The 17495-nt window shown below is 40.1% G+C and overlaps 1 pseudogene; it reads right to left on the reverse strand.

Annotated features, from left to right (window-relative positions):
* Window positions 1–7042: 7042 nt before the first annotated feature.
* On the reverse strand, window positions 7043–16904 carry LOC147442291 (putative beta-1,4-xylosyltransferase IRX10L; annotated as a pseudogene).
* Window positions 16905–17495: the final 591 nt, after the last annotated feature.

A 17495-nucleotide genomic window follows, 5' to 3' on the forward strand; every position in this document is an offset into this window, starting at 1 on the left:
ACTAGCCACCATCTTTTGAAAATGAACACCTAAACACGTGTTTCCCTTCTCATTAGAATTTAGCTCAACATAGACGTCCACCAAGGCACTGTTCATCTATGTTATGCTTACCCTTTTGATCCATTGATCTTTGACAATCTGACACTCATCAAGCTTCATGAAAAATATAAATTTACCATCACACTCTTCCTGTGTCAAATAGAATCTAATCATTGACTCCTGGAGCTTCAACAAGTAAACATACACATTGTTGAACTCGTTGTAGCGGAAGGATTTGCTATCTTCTAATGGCATAACATCCTCCAAATATTGAAATCCACCTAACAAGCTTGGTGCATTTTTCACAACGCTGACATTGTAAGGTGTTGGCAACAACCCAAACAATTGTTTTGCTATGTGCCCTAGCACTAGAATTCTGTATAAGGCTTCCTAGGCCTTGAAACTAATTCTTGCACTATTACACACCTCCATTATCTCCTGAGGCGACACAAAGTTCTTTAGTTCATTGAAGTACTTCTAACGTAAAACTTTGGCAATGCTAGCATTGGATGGATCATCCAATAGCTCCACCGACTCCTTTGGCATGATGATGTGCTATAGTAGAGTACGTCATGCCGCTTGAACATCGAAATAGATTCCGATCATCATTCAAGCCAAATTCTTGCAGATTGAAATAAAATTACAACAGCCTACAAGAAATGTAGCAAATTGAAAGCTTGCATTCTTACCCTCACCTAGTTTGAATGATACGTTTCTTTTGAGCTCCACCACTTGAAGATAGAATAAAAATTGTTTATTTCTTGCGTTTACAAATGTGGTAGCCAAGGGGAACAAGTGTGAGATGATCGATTCACCGATGCATATTACGTGCACTGTGTTGTAGTTGAACGTAATTGTCTAGCCAACGCTCTTCCTTCTTTTTTTGATGCTCTAATTTTTTATTAGGCTTTGCCATCTTATCATTCAACTGCTTCTTCTTCTCATTGGCTTCCTCTCTGACTTCCTGAGTGTCCTTCACGTACTTTTCCCGCAATAATGAATTTGCAGCAAAGAGTTGTTTTCTTGCTTCCCTTTCATTGAAATAATATGAATGTATCCTCCAGTAGTAGCCAAACAGGCGATCTCTTCCACCTTGTACAAAACGCGTTAGCTCAATGACATTCCAAAAGGGTGGTGATACATTGGTTAGAGGATCGCTTAGGTAAATATGGCCATCGACCCATAAGTTAATTGCCTTGCACCCAATGTTCCATAGCTGATATGTAGCATTGGGATTAGATGTGCCAAGTCACACAGCACTGTACTCCTGCTCCAAGTCAGTATTTAATTCGATATTGTCTTGAATTATTGGTAATTTCTTGAAGTGGGGATTGGATGACATTTGTGTTAGCTTATCAAGAAAATTCAAGAGAGAGGTGAAATGGTGACTGCCACAAGCATAGGAGGCTAGCTATGGAGAGAAGAAATGGAGAGTACTTAGAGATATGAGAAAAGGATTATGTTGTGGAGGGAAGAAAGAGCTGGAATGCAGCTTAATCTCCTTTGAATTCAAACCATTGATCATGAATGTTTTAGAGAGGGAAATGTTGCTGCACACAGAGGTAATAGAGTTTTCCATTGCTCTCAACTGGAGTTGGAGTGGGAGAAGCATGAGAGAGAGAGAGAGAGAGAGAGAGAGAGAGAGAGAGAGAGAGAGAGAGAGAATAAAGGAAGAGAGAGTGGGAGAGAGAGCATATCTGTAACCTTGGAGGATCTGCAGTTTTTGTCAGGAGAATACATCAAAAAATGTCCCTTCAATGATTAGGAGAGGGATGTGACAAGAGAGAGAAGGAGAGGAGAGATAGAGAGTTGGCTGACATTTTAGAGAGAGAATGTAGTGAGAGAATGTGAAAATTCTGTTTTTCTAATAGGGGGAGGGCTGAAAAGTGCTTTCTTTAATGAGATCTAAGTGAGAGAGAGTGGTTTATATGTAAAAGAGAGTGGACAAGGATGGGAAAAAGACATTTTAAAATTCAAAAATATATATTAGAAAACTTTTCAATTACCACCTCTCTTTTGGATTAAAATAGTCTATTTTCAAATTTGTTTTTATAGAAATGGCATTTTTAAAAATCCCAACATAGGTCATTTTGCCCACTCTTTTAGGCTTGGTCAAACTTGGCTTAAGCTTTAAACATTTTCTTAAACTTCCAAATAAAGAGGCCCTTCTCTACCCCATTCAGTTCCTAATGAAAGGACCTTGCACAAGGGGGCAATTATGGAGCGAGCCTTGTTTTATAACATCCCACCACAACTACCATCCATTGCCGCCACTTAGCACCCATCACCACCACCACCCTAGCCAACCACTAGATGTTGGTGGTTCTATCTTGCTACCACCATGTGCCGCCCCTACTCCTACCATCACCGTCCATTGCCATCTTTCCCTCCAACAGAGTAGCCTCCCCCCCCTTCTCTCTCTCTCTCTCTCTCTCTCTCTCTCTCTCTCTCTCTCTCTCTCTCTCTCTCTCTCTCTCTCTCTCTCTCTCTCTCTCTCTCTCGTCTCCTCCAAACCTTTAAGAGATTACTCTCATTTAACTCTCATCAAGGGTCCGACCCATGTTTTATTTCACAAAGCCTTTTGAAGGCTTGCCTTTTTAACATTCCTTTAAAACGTAGAGCTATTGATTTCCTCGAGTGCTTGAGAGAGAGAGAGAGAGAGAGAGAGAGAGAGAGAGAGAGAGAGAGAGAGAGAGAGTCACCCTATTGCTAGTGTTGTCACTCCTCAAGATTTGGGGCATCACCTCCAGGCCTTAGCACCCTCATTTCTCTTATTTCCACACTCATAAAGTGCTTCTCCCCCCCAATGCTTGCCAATCAAGACAACTCTTTGGCATTGCCTTAATGATGTCAATTAGCACGTGTTTTGTGTCTAGCTATACTTACAAGCACTTGAGCTTTACGAGGACGTTCTCTGTTTGATGTTTTCAACACTATATAATTTGAATAAAGGGAGATATTTGATGTGATAAAGAGACTTTTAAAGGTTCAATATAAAGAGTTTAATCAGATTAAGTTTCAACAGGATCAACATTGGTTCCTTTGAATATGGTATACAATTGAAAAGTTTTAGATTAAACCGTGGAAAACCAAGATGCAATTACTTATGATGAAGGAAGGTGCCTAAAAAAAAGCTACATAAGAAGAGCTAGAGAATGTCTGTACTAATCCACTTCAACATTCTGATTGGGTGAACAAGAATGAATCTACATTGCATATCGTTGTTCTTGACTTAGCCAATAACTTGCTTCATTGTCTAACCGCAAAAGCCAAGGAAGTCCAATTACTTTTGGTGGCACATTAACAATTCTAAATTGTTTCTTAAAATACTATTACATATTCTCACTTATCAACCTACAAACACTCACAAAACACAACCAAGATAGGCAAGGAAGTACGGTCTACTCTTTAGGTTACTTTTGGTGGATACATTGGAAATTTCCTTAAATGCAATTATAAATTTTCACTTATCTATCTACAAATACTCTCAAAACTCACTTAGATGTACTAAGTCTCTTATTTGAGTAGCTAGCTACTCTAAATTGCTCTTGAACGATGACATCAAAAGGATGTACTTGCCAAAAAGCAGAGGTTTGTGGAGATCGCCCTTTTCTTCAAGGTTGCTAGAGAAATGAAGTATGAAGAAATAATTTTGCCATTCTTATGGAAGCTAGAGTATAAGTTTCGTACAAAGCTCAAGAAGTGTAATTTTGTAAACAGCTTGGTCACACTATTGAATAGTGTTTTAAAAAATTTGCCAAGCAACAACAACTACATCATGCTAATGTTATTTCTCAATCTAAAGATGCTAAATTCTCTACAACACAGACATAACAAGCAATGCCTTCTATTGTTGACTCATGTAAATGCAAATCTGGGAGCAAGCTTGCCCCGACAAGCAAAGCTGTTAAGGTTGGCCATAAACAAATATAGCGGCCAGATAGACCTACTATTTACTAAAAAAGAGCTTGGCTATTATAGGGTGTGAGAAGATCTATGGATAAAGAAGAAAATAAAAGAATCTTATCAATGCTTTCTTGAAGAAAATGCAAAAAAGCAAGCAAAAATGGAAGAACCCCACAAGCAAATAATTGTGGATGTCACGAAGATAACACATAGTCTTGAGGCTACATTGAGTGAGATTTCATAAAGCATTGGGTTAATGATCATTGTACTAGTAGAAAAGGGCCCCCATTGAGTTCTAAGTGAGTAAGTAGGTCAAGTGAAGCAATAATGGAGCCTGCGATGCTTCTTACATTGACATGATTAGCTGGTTAGTGCAGACCTATATCACTATGGCCATAAACACCTTTGGTGCATGCAAAAAAATTTGATAAACAAAGATTTTCACCTTTCTGCATGTGCCAAAGGTGTTTTCCCTTATTCACATGCATTGCAATTTTCATAGCCTTAGCCCAAGTGCTATTCTCAACTTAGCATGCGAAGATACTGTAAAATTTATGCAATTCATCCTCTTGTAGTTCCTTTTTGGGCAAGTGCATGAGGATTGATAAGCTCTCTTAATGCCATGGGCATCATATAAGTGTTGGAGTTAAAGGGAGACATATTCTCTACAAGTGTCAATCCTCAAGCACTTAAGATTCTTCTCTAACTGATTTTGGACCTCCAAAATCCATTTTTGAGTGATACATATAGTTATTCATCTTCATGCCTCAAAGGATATGGCCAAAGCTCATGCGTTGCAAATAGCCTATGAAAATGAGAAAGTAAGCAACACCACCTGGTGACTTAGTACACAAATCTGAATGCGCTAGACAAAGCTTCTTCTTGCCATAGAAAATGGGTAGAAGCTAATCTTGTATGTATGCATAGCCTAGGGTCTAAGCATTGGCAGGCTGTCAAGATGATTTTTTTCTACTTGAGTGGCACTTTATATCTTGGCTTGTTTTATCCTACGGGGAGATCGTTGCCGCCAGATTTACATGCTTTTTCAAACTCAAATTGGGTTGGTTGTTTTGACACGCGAGTGTCCACGAGTGGTTTTTGTTTCATGCTAGGCAGTTCATGTATCTCATAGTTGAGCAAGAAGCAATCTACTGTGGCCACTTCCAATTGTGTGGTTGAGTAAAACGTCTTCACAACTACGGTTGAATGTATGGCTCAAACGCCTTATGGTTGATTTGGGTGTTGCATAGGACACTGCCAACACTATATACACTGATGGTCAAAGCGCATTGGCAACTGCAAGGAGCTCAGTTTTTCATGCTCGCACAAAGTACATTGTGGTGCATTACCACTATGTCAGGGAGAGGCTCTCAGCAGTAGAGATCAATTTGGCTTATGTGCCAACATAGGACAAATTTGCAAATCTTTTCACAAAGGCATTGTCTCGTGAGAAGTTCAAAGCTTTCCGCAAAGCTTTGGGCTTACTCCCCTTTGTGGACTAATCATCTCCTCAGGGCATGGCACTTTTCTATACTCTATGTGCCAGCTCTACGCATCACTCCCAGGGGGGATTTGTTACCATATACATGTGGTAGTGATGTGTATGAACACACTTAGGACTACTGAGGCATTTTTCCCCTCACTAGGAGGTTTTTTTCCCATGCATCGTATATACACCCATCACTCTAGCGCTAACTTATCTTTCCATTGCACACTAAGTAATACACTCTTTGTTGTGTACCTTGAGCTTCCTTCGTCTTCTCCAAGATGTGTGTGTTTTCTTGCAACCCTAATTCCAACAATCTAGCCAAGATCAAAAGATCCATTCTGAATCTTCCACAAGCCATTGCTAAAACTTGAATGAAAGCCACAATCATCTAGTTGCCCAATAGACACTCTGAGATTTGACACATGTTTCACATTGCTTAGAACAAAAGGAGAACCATTGGTAAGACTCAAATGCATCTCAACCGCACTAACTATGCTACAAGCAAAGTTTACCCGAGTCTACACATCCAACCTTGCTACCATCATAAGTAGAGAACCACTCTCTATAAGGAGTAAACCATACCCACAATAACCATCATTGTTCATTGTTTTTCTGGCTTCTATCTCAATCTTGCATTGACTCCCTTTGCCACACACTATCAATAAAGAAAGCTATCTTCATCAACCAACGCTCACCACTATCATGCCCAAGAAAGATATTAATTGGTTCGTCCTCATTCTCGCTATCTTTCAAATATATATTGCACTTGCATGCGCTGAGTGACCTTCGGCATACCAATACAAGCCAAGGTGTGTGGGAGGAATAGGGTAGAGAGAGAGAGAGAGAGAGAGAGAGAGAGAGAGAGAGAGAGAGAGAGATGCCATCATAAGGAATAATTCTTCTTGATTTACCCCTTTCATAGCTGTAAGGTCTCTTCTAGTTATAATAGGGACAATGTTTACATTTCCTTAGTGTAAATGGTGTTCTTGAAGTATCACAAAGGGTAATAATAGCTAATAAGTGCACTAGCTCTCACATTAGGATCCAATAATCTAATTTTTTCATTGAGGTGTTGTTTGTATTTATCGTGTAAAACCAATTGATAATTGGAAAAGTCAAATCACTAGGCATATTTACACGTCTTGCTGGAAACCAAGATCTTGTATAAAGATATGAACCTCAACTCTGTTGATGAACATTATCTTTGAAAACTCAATGGAACCTGAACTCTGTTGATGAACATTACCTTTGACAACTCAATGGAAGGAAGGAGAGAACAAAAAAATCTTTCTTTTTTGCAAAACTCACAATTGTGAGTGGATAGTATTAAGAACAAAAATATACACCAATCCCCGAGCTCGGACCGAGCCTTGAGGGTCAAAGGATTACAAGTTATCTGCTTGGCAGAGAAACCACTCCTACTCCTCGGCTTTACTTATTACAAGATGTTATGTATTGTTCTAGACCAGTCCTCTGAGGCTTGTTTGCATCCGATCATGGGGATCATCAATCTGCTCTCTTGCGTGATTTCACGAAAGCTTGCCACAGCTAGATCCCCCTCAAACACGCGGCGGTTCCTTGCTTGCCAAATATGGTGCACTCAAATAATGAGGTAGAACAAAAAATCTTCTTAAATCTTCATACGATACAAAGTATTGATAAATGTAGAAGGGTTCAACAAAATATGAACTCAAAGAATAGGTAAAAGGTTACAAAACAACAAAGGCCCAAAATTTTCAAGATTTGGAGGATAGAGGCAAATATGATGGATTCCGGGACCATTTTCTATAGTGGTGAAGTGAGGTTCTATGTACACTCATTGTTGTGACTTTTTACAAGATCACTTAATCATTTAAGGAACTTGGACCTTCAACTACAACTAAATTTGCCATGGTATAAATTCACTTGAGTTCCCATTGGTCCAATTTAGGGTGGTTGGTTGGCCTTCTTTTAGGTATATGCTACTACTATGAGGAAGCTTACTAGCAAGAGCCCTCAACACTTGATGAAATGCATCCCCATACTTTGATTTCCTTGAAAAGAGCAATGCTTGCTTTATACTTGGGCTAGATAGCATCTTTTGCTTCATTGTTACCTCCTCCATGGATATGTTTGTCAATATGGATTCCAAAATATCCACATCCTTCTCGGGAACAAACACTACCATGTCATCCCATGGTATAACATTTCTAAATGGCAACACTATGTTATCAGCAATGACGACAGGTATGCACCCAAATTCCACTGCCTCAACTATGCGTGGACTCCATGGCGCCCACCCCAATGGACACAAGCAAAATATGGATCTTTGCATGTCCTCATAGTATGTTGTTGGATGTTCAGAAGATATGTCAAAGAGGACATTGTCCTTGTATATCTCCCATATGGTTGCTCTCACCCCCCTACAAGTATATTGAACAAATAAAACAGGTGAGATAAACAATATGAAATTTATCACAGAGATTATACTTATATTCTTGAGTGCTAGTATACTACACTTGCTTTTATCACGTGTTGACATGATTCTATTTGAAAAAAGTATACATTTTATATCTTTATTTGGAAATTTTCTCAAACTTTCAATTAGGAAATAATTAGTGGATAACATGTGTAGAGTTTCACCTAGCATAGTAATCCCCTTTTGGACCATCAACATCATAGAAGGCTCCACGAAAGTAGACAAAAGTTGAACGAGGTGTGCTAGCATGTAAGATGTGGTTTGAGATCCTCCTGGGCAGGACATATGGAGGTATAATGATGGAGTCATCTTTGAAGCATGAGTGATTTACCTGCCCAAATGTTTGTATAAGAGTTGCGTGTTGAAGAAGAGGAAATATACCACGCATGATTGCTTCCTTCTCCTGCATGACAAGATGTTTAGATTAGTGTTTGCAAATACACCGCGGCTCATCGTATGGTGAACTAATGTATGCTTGGATCTATATATTTGTGTCTAGATTTTTACAAAGCATAAATATAAAAATAAAGGAACTAGAGTAAAGGAGATAACTAATGTGAACCTTCAAATTCAAAATTATAATTACATTGTGCAAAAGTACTTTAAGATTAGGGTCATCTTACATGATAATGAAAGCAAGCTCCAAGTCATGGGGAACAACAAAGAAATGGTCAACACCGTCTGTTCGATTCCAATAGGGCCACTTGGTAGAGAGGTAGTGGATTGCACTACGCATCATGCGAGGCATGTATTTGACAAAGGGAAGCCCAGTTGTGGTGAGGTCACAATTGGTGTAGACAGGGGTGTAGAACCAATCGGCCTCCTCAGGGTCAAGTGTGCGTACTGTGCTAGACAATAAGAAAAGATGCATATGTATCTCAATTGAAAACATGTGCATTAGGCACCGCATGTCTTTTTGTACCACTCTCTTGTTGAACTTGCTTGGCATGTCATATACATACACCTTCATCTTTCTCATTGGATCTTCACCCAACTCCACATTTGGACCTTCATGACCTGGCTTTCTTGCAACAAGGAACTTGATTAATTTTCTAAACTTATATGGAGGATTTTTTTAATAAAAAAAGGATACGTGAGCTTGATTAGATTAAGCATTAGTTTCATGCCATGATAGTGGATATAAGGGGGCAATATGTATGTTGATGTTGACTTAAACCATAATCAAATTCAAAATAAATTTAAGTGTTGTACAAGCCATTGATGACTATAGATGCATGCTTGTACCTAGGTTATATCTATGCATCATTTGAATGAATGACTTTTGAGAGGAAGATGAATAATTCTTCAAATGAGCATATAGTAAAAGGTACAAGAATGCTAAACAAGGGTGTAAAGGCAGTACAAGTGATCAATTTCAAGTCTTATCATTAGATTTTAGCAGGCCAAAAATAGAAAAATATTTCTCATGCTGGGCAACATATACATAAGATGATGCAGGATTTGAGGTAGCAAGCTTCGTAGAAATTATACAAGAAAGCAAAGTGCTCATATGGGCACTCGGGCACAAGCATCACTCGGAGGATTGGTCTAGGACTACTTGTGCCTTGTTGTCAGCAGATGGAATGTTTAGGATGGGGGCAAACCTTGGCCATCGATAAATAAAAGACAAGAGTATGGGCTTTGTGTATCAAGGATGTGGAGGCGGGGTGGTAGCTGAGGTGGCTGTTCTGATAGCCGTTGTAATTTTGATCCATGGATGTTGTCATGGCTTAACATGAGCGTGATAAAACCTTGTAATTTTTTGGGTTGCTCAATATAATCCACTCACAATTGTGAGTTTTGCTATAACAAAAAAGATGATGCTAAGTTTATTTCTTTTCGGGTAAAAAATGATGTCAGTTTGAGGGATTCTACTGGTTAGTGGCTTTGATTTAACATGATACATTTAGCCTATGTAGTCTATGTAGAGAGTGAAAACTCTTTTTGCAAAAGAATGAAAGTAAGTCTTTTGACGTTCACGGTCAAAAAATTGTCAAAAGGTCATTCCATCCGTCCCACCCCTTCATATGTTTTGTAAGTAAAAAAATTCAAATTAACTAATGAGTGACACGTGGAGACTCTCTTCTCATTAGATATAGTACTAATACGACCGATCGCCTTTGACAGCCTCTCCCTCTCTCCCCTCTTTATCGCGTGCAAAAGGGTTTTTTTTTGTTTTGGACTTTAGCTTTCAAGTCACAAATTGCGACACGTGTAAAGGGCTCTCCTTTTCGCCATATTATGTTAGTAGATAGAAGTATAGATAGAAGACGATGCCAAGTTATTGACCCTCCCTAAGAAGAAAGAGGAGGAACACAAATATGTGGCAGTGATCCACAAGGTTTTTCTAGCAGTCCACACAGTTTCTCCCAAGAGCTCCATGCTTTACTAAGGCCTTAGGCCAAAAAGGTTTTCTATTATTAACTTTCCAAGTGGCAATAATCTATAAGCTTCATCCAACTCTGATTGTTCACAATAGTCCCTAAAAGTTCCACGATTTGATAAGGTCTTATATATACTAGTGTGGTCGGCGGGCTCCACCTGCCTCTCTCTCGATTTTCATGCAAGTTCTCTCTCTCTCTCTCTCTCTCTCTCTCTCTCTCTCTCTCGCGAGAGAGAGAGAGAGAGAGAGAGAGAGAGAGAGAGAGAGAATGGAGGGAGGGATTCCAGCCCCTCCTCCTTGCCATGCATCGGGAGCGTAGAGAGAGAGAGAGAGGGAGAGAGCCATAGTATCTTGATATATATCCAAAGCTTCAAAATTTTGGCAAGAGACTCATGAAAAGATTGGATCTTCTTCAATAAAACCACGATTGATGATGGCATTACACGCTCTCAAGGTGATTCACTATAGATAGACATAAAATGCCACTAACTATGAGCTCATTGGCGAAAACTTTTGTTTAGGACACTAAACAATAGATCTCTATTATAGAAGCGAATGACAAAGAGAAAAATTGGAGCAAACCCTCCAAAATTGACACAAGGGTATCAAGAATTTTTCAAAAATTTGAGGGATAGTTTATGGATTTCTTAAAATTTAAACGCTATTTAAAATGAATTAAGAAATCCCCACTATGAGAGGTGTAAGGTTGAGCCGGAGCGGAGACTCCTTAGGGTTTGCTACCTACAAGGCCGTTGAGAGGGAGGCTCAAGTCAATGCTACAACAGGGTAGCTTTCGAGGGTGGTTGGTGGGCTCGGTAGTGGAGAGGTGGGCATGTCTTGTGGAGCAACGGGGGAAGAGCCCGGGTTGCTCCATCCTCTACATCTTGCTAGGTTCCTTGATTGCGTCTCGCTTGAGCCACTCTATTTTTGGGAATAGGAAGGACGCCCCTCTAGGCTTTGACTTAAACGGCGTCTGTGGTCGTGTTGAGATCTTTCCGGCATGCAGGGTGGAAAGTGGCAGTTTCTTCCCTCCATGGTGGCACCGGAAGCTTCTCGTGGTGGGGTGGGCTCTCCTCTTAGCCCTGTACGATGGTATTGTCTTGTTCTTGCAACAGCTTTCTATAGAGTGCGTACTGGCTCCTCTCTTCACCCTTTTTTGTTTGGTGACTGGCTCATTGGCGGATGGGGATGGGCGTTCCATCCTTCCTCCTGCGGTGGCAAGCTTCTCGAGTGGGCTTTGGTAATCCTTGCATCGCCCCGTTTGTGTGGTGGCTCCCATGCTTTCCTCCCCTGTGAGGGGTCTTATGGTGATGTGGACCTTGGGCCCCGCCCTATCGGCTCTAACTGGTATGTGATGTTGGGGATGGCCTCCCTTATTCGATCGGTGTTGATATTTTGTCTCCTTGTCTATGGTCTCTCTGATGTTTACTTGATGCCTTCGCTTGACATGTGAGCACGGCTTGCCATGTAAGTTTTTTTGATTTATTCAATTCTACTCACGGTGGTGAGTTTTGAAAAAAATTAAAAATTAAAAAACAATTTGGCTAATCACCCTTTTCCTTTCCTACCTTCTCCTCACTTTGTAGTACTCGTTAACTTTATCTTCGTGGACCTATAATCTTATTGTCGTCCTTCCTTTGTCCTCTTTCTCATAACCACCTCCACTTTTGTTCTCTTTCATAAAATATAGTGATTCCTAAGCAACATCCTTATCTTTTTCCATTCATGCAACAATTTTTTACGAAAATCTTTATACCCAATTCAACAACCCCTTGATAGTTCATTATATAGTGGTAAAAATGCAAACCACGCGGCAGTTCGTTAGGGGTGGCTGCCCATATAGCCGATGTAACTGTGGTCCTTGGATGATGTCATGGTTCAACACTAGCATGTTACAAATCTAATATTTTCACCGTAGTAGAACTCATCTCTCTCTCTCTCTCTTTAGTTACTTCTTTAAACATGTACCAACCATCCTCTTCTACCTTTACCTTATCTCTCTAACTTTTCTAACTTGTAAATTAAGATGCTCACTTTTCTCTCTCTAGCTTTAAAGCGGTGGCCCACTCTCCACCTTTGAGTAATTGTACCAACAGTTATATAGTATGGGGGTCTATCAATTTTCTAAGGAGTGTGCTTTTCTCTTCGTTTCTCCGTCCAAAGCATAGCTAATGGATTTTTGGCTTTCTAAAAGAAGCCTTAGTGTTGAGTCTAGTTAAGCATCCTTCCAATGTTTTCAATGACAACGATGGAGACTCATCTTAAATGTTGATGGAGTTTGTCAAATGGGTCCCTTTCATCTCATAGCCTTACAATGCTTTTTAAGACTTTGCCTTGTTTATTTTTTTTTGTCCTTACTCATCTTATATTATTTTCAACATGAACACAATTTATACTCGTTCTTTTTTCTTGGGATGGACTACATTGCTTTTATTTTGTGTACCTTTTTATTTTTAAATCTTTTAAAGAGTAAAGAGCTTTTTTCATAAGAACAAGCGATTGTGACTCTCTCTCTCTCTCTCTCTCTCTCTCTATATATATATATATATATATATATGTATTTTTATTTTTGAAAAGCCATCGTAAAATCTTACCTTTTTTTTGCATGTCATTGTTTTAGAATGCTAAAGTGAAGCTTCACCTTGCATAACTCTAATAAATCTATACACACACATATATTAATTAGTTCTTTTTACTTCACCTTTCATTTCACAACTTCACATGGCTTTGCATTTCTTGCATTCTATATTTTGATTCAAGTGAGTATTAACATTCGAGAAAGTCTCTTTTATTATGCGGCTGTTGGTTGAGTTTCCTCCTCACAAAGAAGAAAACCGGAAATATTAGCAAAAATGTTGAAATTTGTAAAATTTTTGAACGACTTTCTCACATATTTCATCGGTTTTTCTTCTGCTTATCATGGTTTGCAGCTAGCTAGTCTCAACTTTCAATCGGCTCAAGACTAAGCTAAGGCAATCCTTTCCCAAACACTAATACCAGTTTAATTCAACCTAGCAATTTTATCACTTTCTTATTGTTATTGAAAGCCATCATGACCCTTTCACTTGTTTTTTCATATTTAACGCATTGATATATAATGTTAACACATCTGTATCTTTTTTAATAGTCGTACCCACCATTCTTGTAGACGATGGTACAAACACGCCTTCGAGCATTCACTAGATCATTCGAACGCACTTAAACCCATCACCTGGGTGACGGAGGACAAGTACTCAACCAACCGAGCTAGCTCCTGTCTCGGTAACACATCCATATCTTATGAAGATATTATTTTTGGCCTTCCAAAGGAAAGTCATATGGAGGGGGTAAAATTTTATACCTAAGTCCAAAATGATGATGACTTCTTAGTGTGAGTTCTCTCGCTTAGCTCTCCTTTTTTGATTTTTCGAGTCCATTGTTCAAGATGCAAGCATATGTGATTGCATCTGCAAAGACACCCTTGCTTTGTATCCTGTCGAAAACAGCCCAGAGCTTCTTGGCCCTGCCCAAGTTGGGCATATCCCACAATCTTCATTCCAAGAGACGACGTCCCTGATAGGAAGCTCCTCAAGCACTTTTTGTGCTTTATGAAGTGCACCACATTTGGCATACATGTCGACCAAGGCAGTGCCAAGCATGACGTTTTCTTTCAACAACCACTGACTAACATATCATGGTGAATTATTTTGGCCATATCAGCATCTTGGGCACCACCCACAATCAGTGCATCCCAAGAGACGACATCCTGGACAAGATTGCAAGTTGATGCTCCTCAAGCACTTTTTGTGCTTAATGAAGTGCACCACATCTAGTATACATGTCGAGCAAGGCAGAGTCAAGCACGATTTTTCCTTTCAGCAACCACTGACTAACCATATCATCGTGAATTCTTTTGGCCATATCAGCATCTTGGGCATATCCCAGAATCACTTCATTTCAAGGTACGACATCTCGGATAGGAATCTTCTCAAGCACTTTTGTGTTTTTATGAAGTGTACCACATTTGGCATACATGATGTACGTAATTGCATTTGGACAGATCTTTGCAAATGTTGAAAACAGACCGGAGCCATTGGAAATTATGATTTGCATACTTGTGACTTGAGACCTTGCAAAACACTAGAGAAGGAAGGTCTGCATAGCTAAGCATGTGAGGAGGAGAAGAGCCCATCTAGCTGCCACCATGGCTGATGATGCGGTTTGTTGCGCTCTGTCAAGTCCATTTGAACTTGACATACATACAGACTAACGTGTTGCCTAAGTATGTGTTCTTTTCAAGCAACCCACTATCACAAATATCAGCATGTATCTTATTGCCTTGGTACAAATCCTTCTTCTTAGCACAGTCTTTAAGTGAGCTCACAAAAGAAAGACTTATTATCTTCCCCTGCATGTTTGCCTTCAAGATGCAAGTGTATGGGATTGCATTTGGAGAGACCCTTGCTTCGCATCTGCCAAAAACACCCCTAAGATTCTTGGCCCTACGCAAGTTGGACATATCTGCAATCAATGCATTCCAAGAGACGACATCTCATGGTATCACTCCATGTGATCCACGTGCATACCAAGCTTACCGCTTAAGGCAATCAAGCTATGGTGCTTGCAGAAAGTTGACGATCAAGATCCCCTTTCAAGCTATGGTCCTTGCGCTGAGTTGGCGATCAAGCTTTTCGCACACAAAGTTGACGATCACGCTCTTCTGGCCCTCACGCAGAGGCGATGATCAATCTCCCCTCTCAACCTGTGTCTCACTCACACACACACACACACACACACACACACACACACAGTTGATGATGAAGCTCCCTTGTCAATGCTGCAGAGTAAATCAAGTCCCCCCCCCCCCCCCAACACACACACACACACAAAAGAGTTGATGAAGCTTCATTCATATTTTTTTCTCATTCTTTCATACTTTGTTTAACTTCATATTTTTCTACTTAGGTAGCCATGAGAATCCCTCCTAGATCGGCACTTCTTCTTCTTGTTTTTCCATCCTTGTGATTTCCTAGCCCATAGCATCACTAGCAATTTTGTGCATCCTCTTGTAGGCTCCTTTGCCATGAAGGATAACATCCTATTTGGATGCTATGGTGGAGAGCGGACATTGAATAAAAACAATGGAGGAGGAGGAGGAGGTGATGACATGCTGGGTAATCAACTAAGAGAGGAAGAGACTCAGTATGAGGCGAGCCAGAGTTGTTGCACCAACATAAGGAAGCAGGCAACGGGGAGAAGACAAGGATGAAGATCATGGAAGGAAGAAGGCATTGCCCAATGTTGAGTAGGCGTCACAATCCCCCTCTATCTCTCTCTCGATAGTTTCCTACGACGTTAAAATTCTCTTATTCTTATTCTTTCTCTCTCTCTCTCTCTCTCTCTCTCTCTCTCTCTCTCTCTCTCTCCGCACAAAGAATACTTCCTGGAATCGCCGGATGGAGGAGCTACTGACGTGTGACAAGGAGTCGTCCCTCCCCCCATTGTAGATAGTATAGATTCTTGTTATATATATATCCAAATTAAATTATGGTAAAAATAAATTAGTTCAACTTGAGTTTATGGCGTCCTAAACAATCTTGCTACTTCTTGCTCTACCCTAGATGTTGCAACTTGCAATTCACATTCAAAGATCAAAACAATGCTAGTTGCTCTAAATTGCCAGAGATCATTCTAATCGTACAATCATGAAGGAGGGGTGTTCTTTAGTTCATGGATTGCTAAGTCCCAGTACCTTTGTTGGCAAGCTAAAACATGCTTTAGAGAGAAGAAGAGAGATTAGAATACGTTAATTTGTTTGTGCATTTTTTTTTTTAGCTTGCAAAGGGTCCCTCTACTATTCAATGGGCCATTTCTTTGTTTTAGAATGCCCATGTGATGCTTTGCTGAGGTGGTTTGAGAGTGACAAAGACTTTAGTGTTTGATTGGTTTTTTTAAAGCTTTGGGGCAATGCTTCAAATTTTTTTTGCTCAAAAGTTTAGGAAACCTACGGATGAGATTTTTTTTTTTGGGGTAAAATTGACTAAATTTGAAGGTTTTTACACTAAATTGCTCTAGATTTTGAAGATTTTCTCACCTTCAAATTTAAAATTTATAGGTGGAATTACAATAAACTTAAGTTCGTTTCGAGCACTGCTTTGGAGATAGGGTAATGATGGTCATAAGTAGATATATTCAAATAATTATTTATTCTTTAATGTTAAATCTTCGATTAAAAAAAACAAAGATGACTCTCTTTACTATTGCACTAATTTCTTGAGCCCACTCTCTCCATTCTCTCTCTCTCTCTCTCTCTCTCTCTCTCTCACACACACACACACACACACACACACACACACACCCATCTTCAACAATACTATTGTTTATTTTTGGACAGGCCATCTCTTTTTTTTTTTTGTTTGGTTGGGGGGTGGAGGGGGGGGGGGGGGGGGGAGTTTCACAACAGTGAGGAAGAATGTGTTAACCGAAAGACTATCATTTCTTATTCTTGGTTTCAATATAGGAACTATGTACCTGTAGTAGTGAAGCGAGTTTGCAGGGCTACAAGATCTCGCACGCCAAAGCCCAGGAGCAACGTCAATGAGAGCAAGTGGCTCCATGTCCTTAATGTTGATGTTCGCCCCTCATCATCCTCCTCTTCAAGCTAATCAATTGCACACCTTCAATGCCCCAAGCAGAAAAATTGCCTCATAATTATTCCAACAACTATTAGAACCTGCTCATGTTAACAAATGAAGAAGAAATTATTACAACGTATATCAAAACACGCACACACTATCTCTCTCCCCCCCACCCACCCCCCCCCCCCTCCCTCCCCTCCCCTCTCTCTCTCTCTCTCTCTCTCTCTCTCACACACACACACACACACACACACACACACACACATGGGTCAGTACTACCCTAGAAGAGCTATGGCAGGCGCAGAAGAGAGAGAGAGAGAGAGAGAGAGCAAACAATGCAGGCTTTATTCATACTGGGCTGCAAGGGCGACGGAAAACCTAGAGGAAAGAAGACGGATACCCACTACACTGTGTGTGCGCGTGCGCGCGAGAGAGAGAGAGAGAGAGAGAGAGAGAGAGAGAGAGAGAGAGAGAGAGAGCATCACTCCGATACGCCACAGTGAAAGTTTAACAGGACTGAGAACTACGTCATTAGTTTTAATGTGTGTGTGTTGTGTGTAGAGAAGAGAGAGAGAGAGGAGAGAGAGAGAGACTTGGTTCATT

The sequence above is a fragment of the Adiantum capillus-veneris genome, chromosome 14 (assembly GCF_014529385.1).
Source record: "Adiantum capillus-veneris isolate H3 chromosome 14, ASM1452938v2, whole genome shotgun sequence".
Lineage (NCBI taxonomy): Eukaryota > Viridiplantae > Streptophyta > Polypodiopsida > Polypodiales > Pteridaceae > Adiantum > Adiantum capillus-veneris.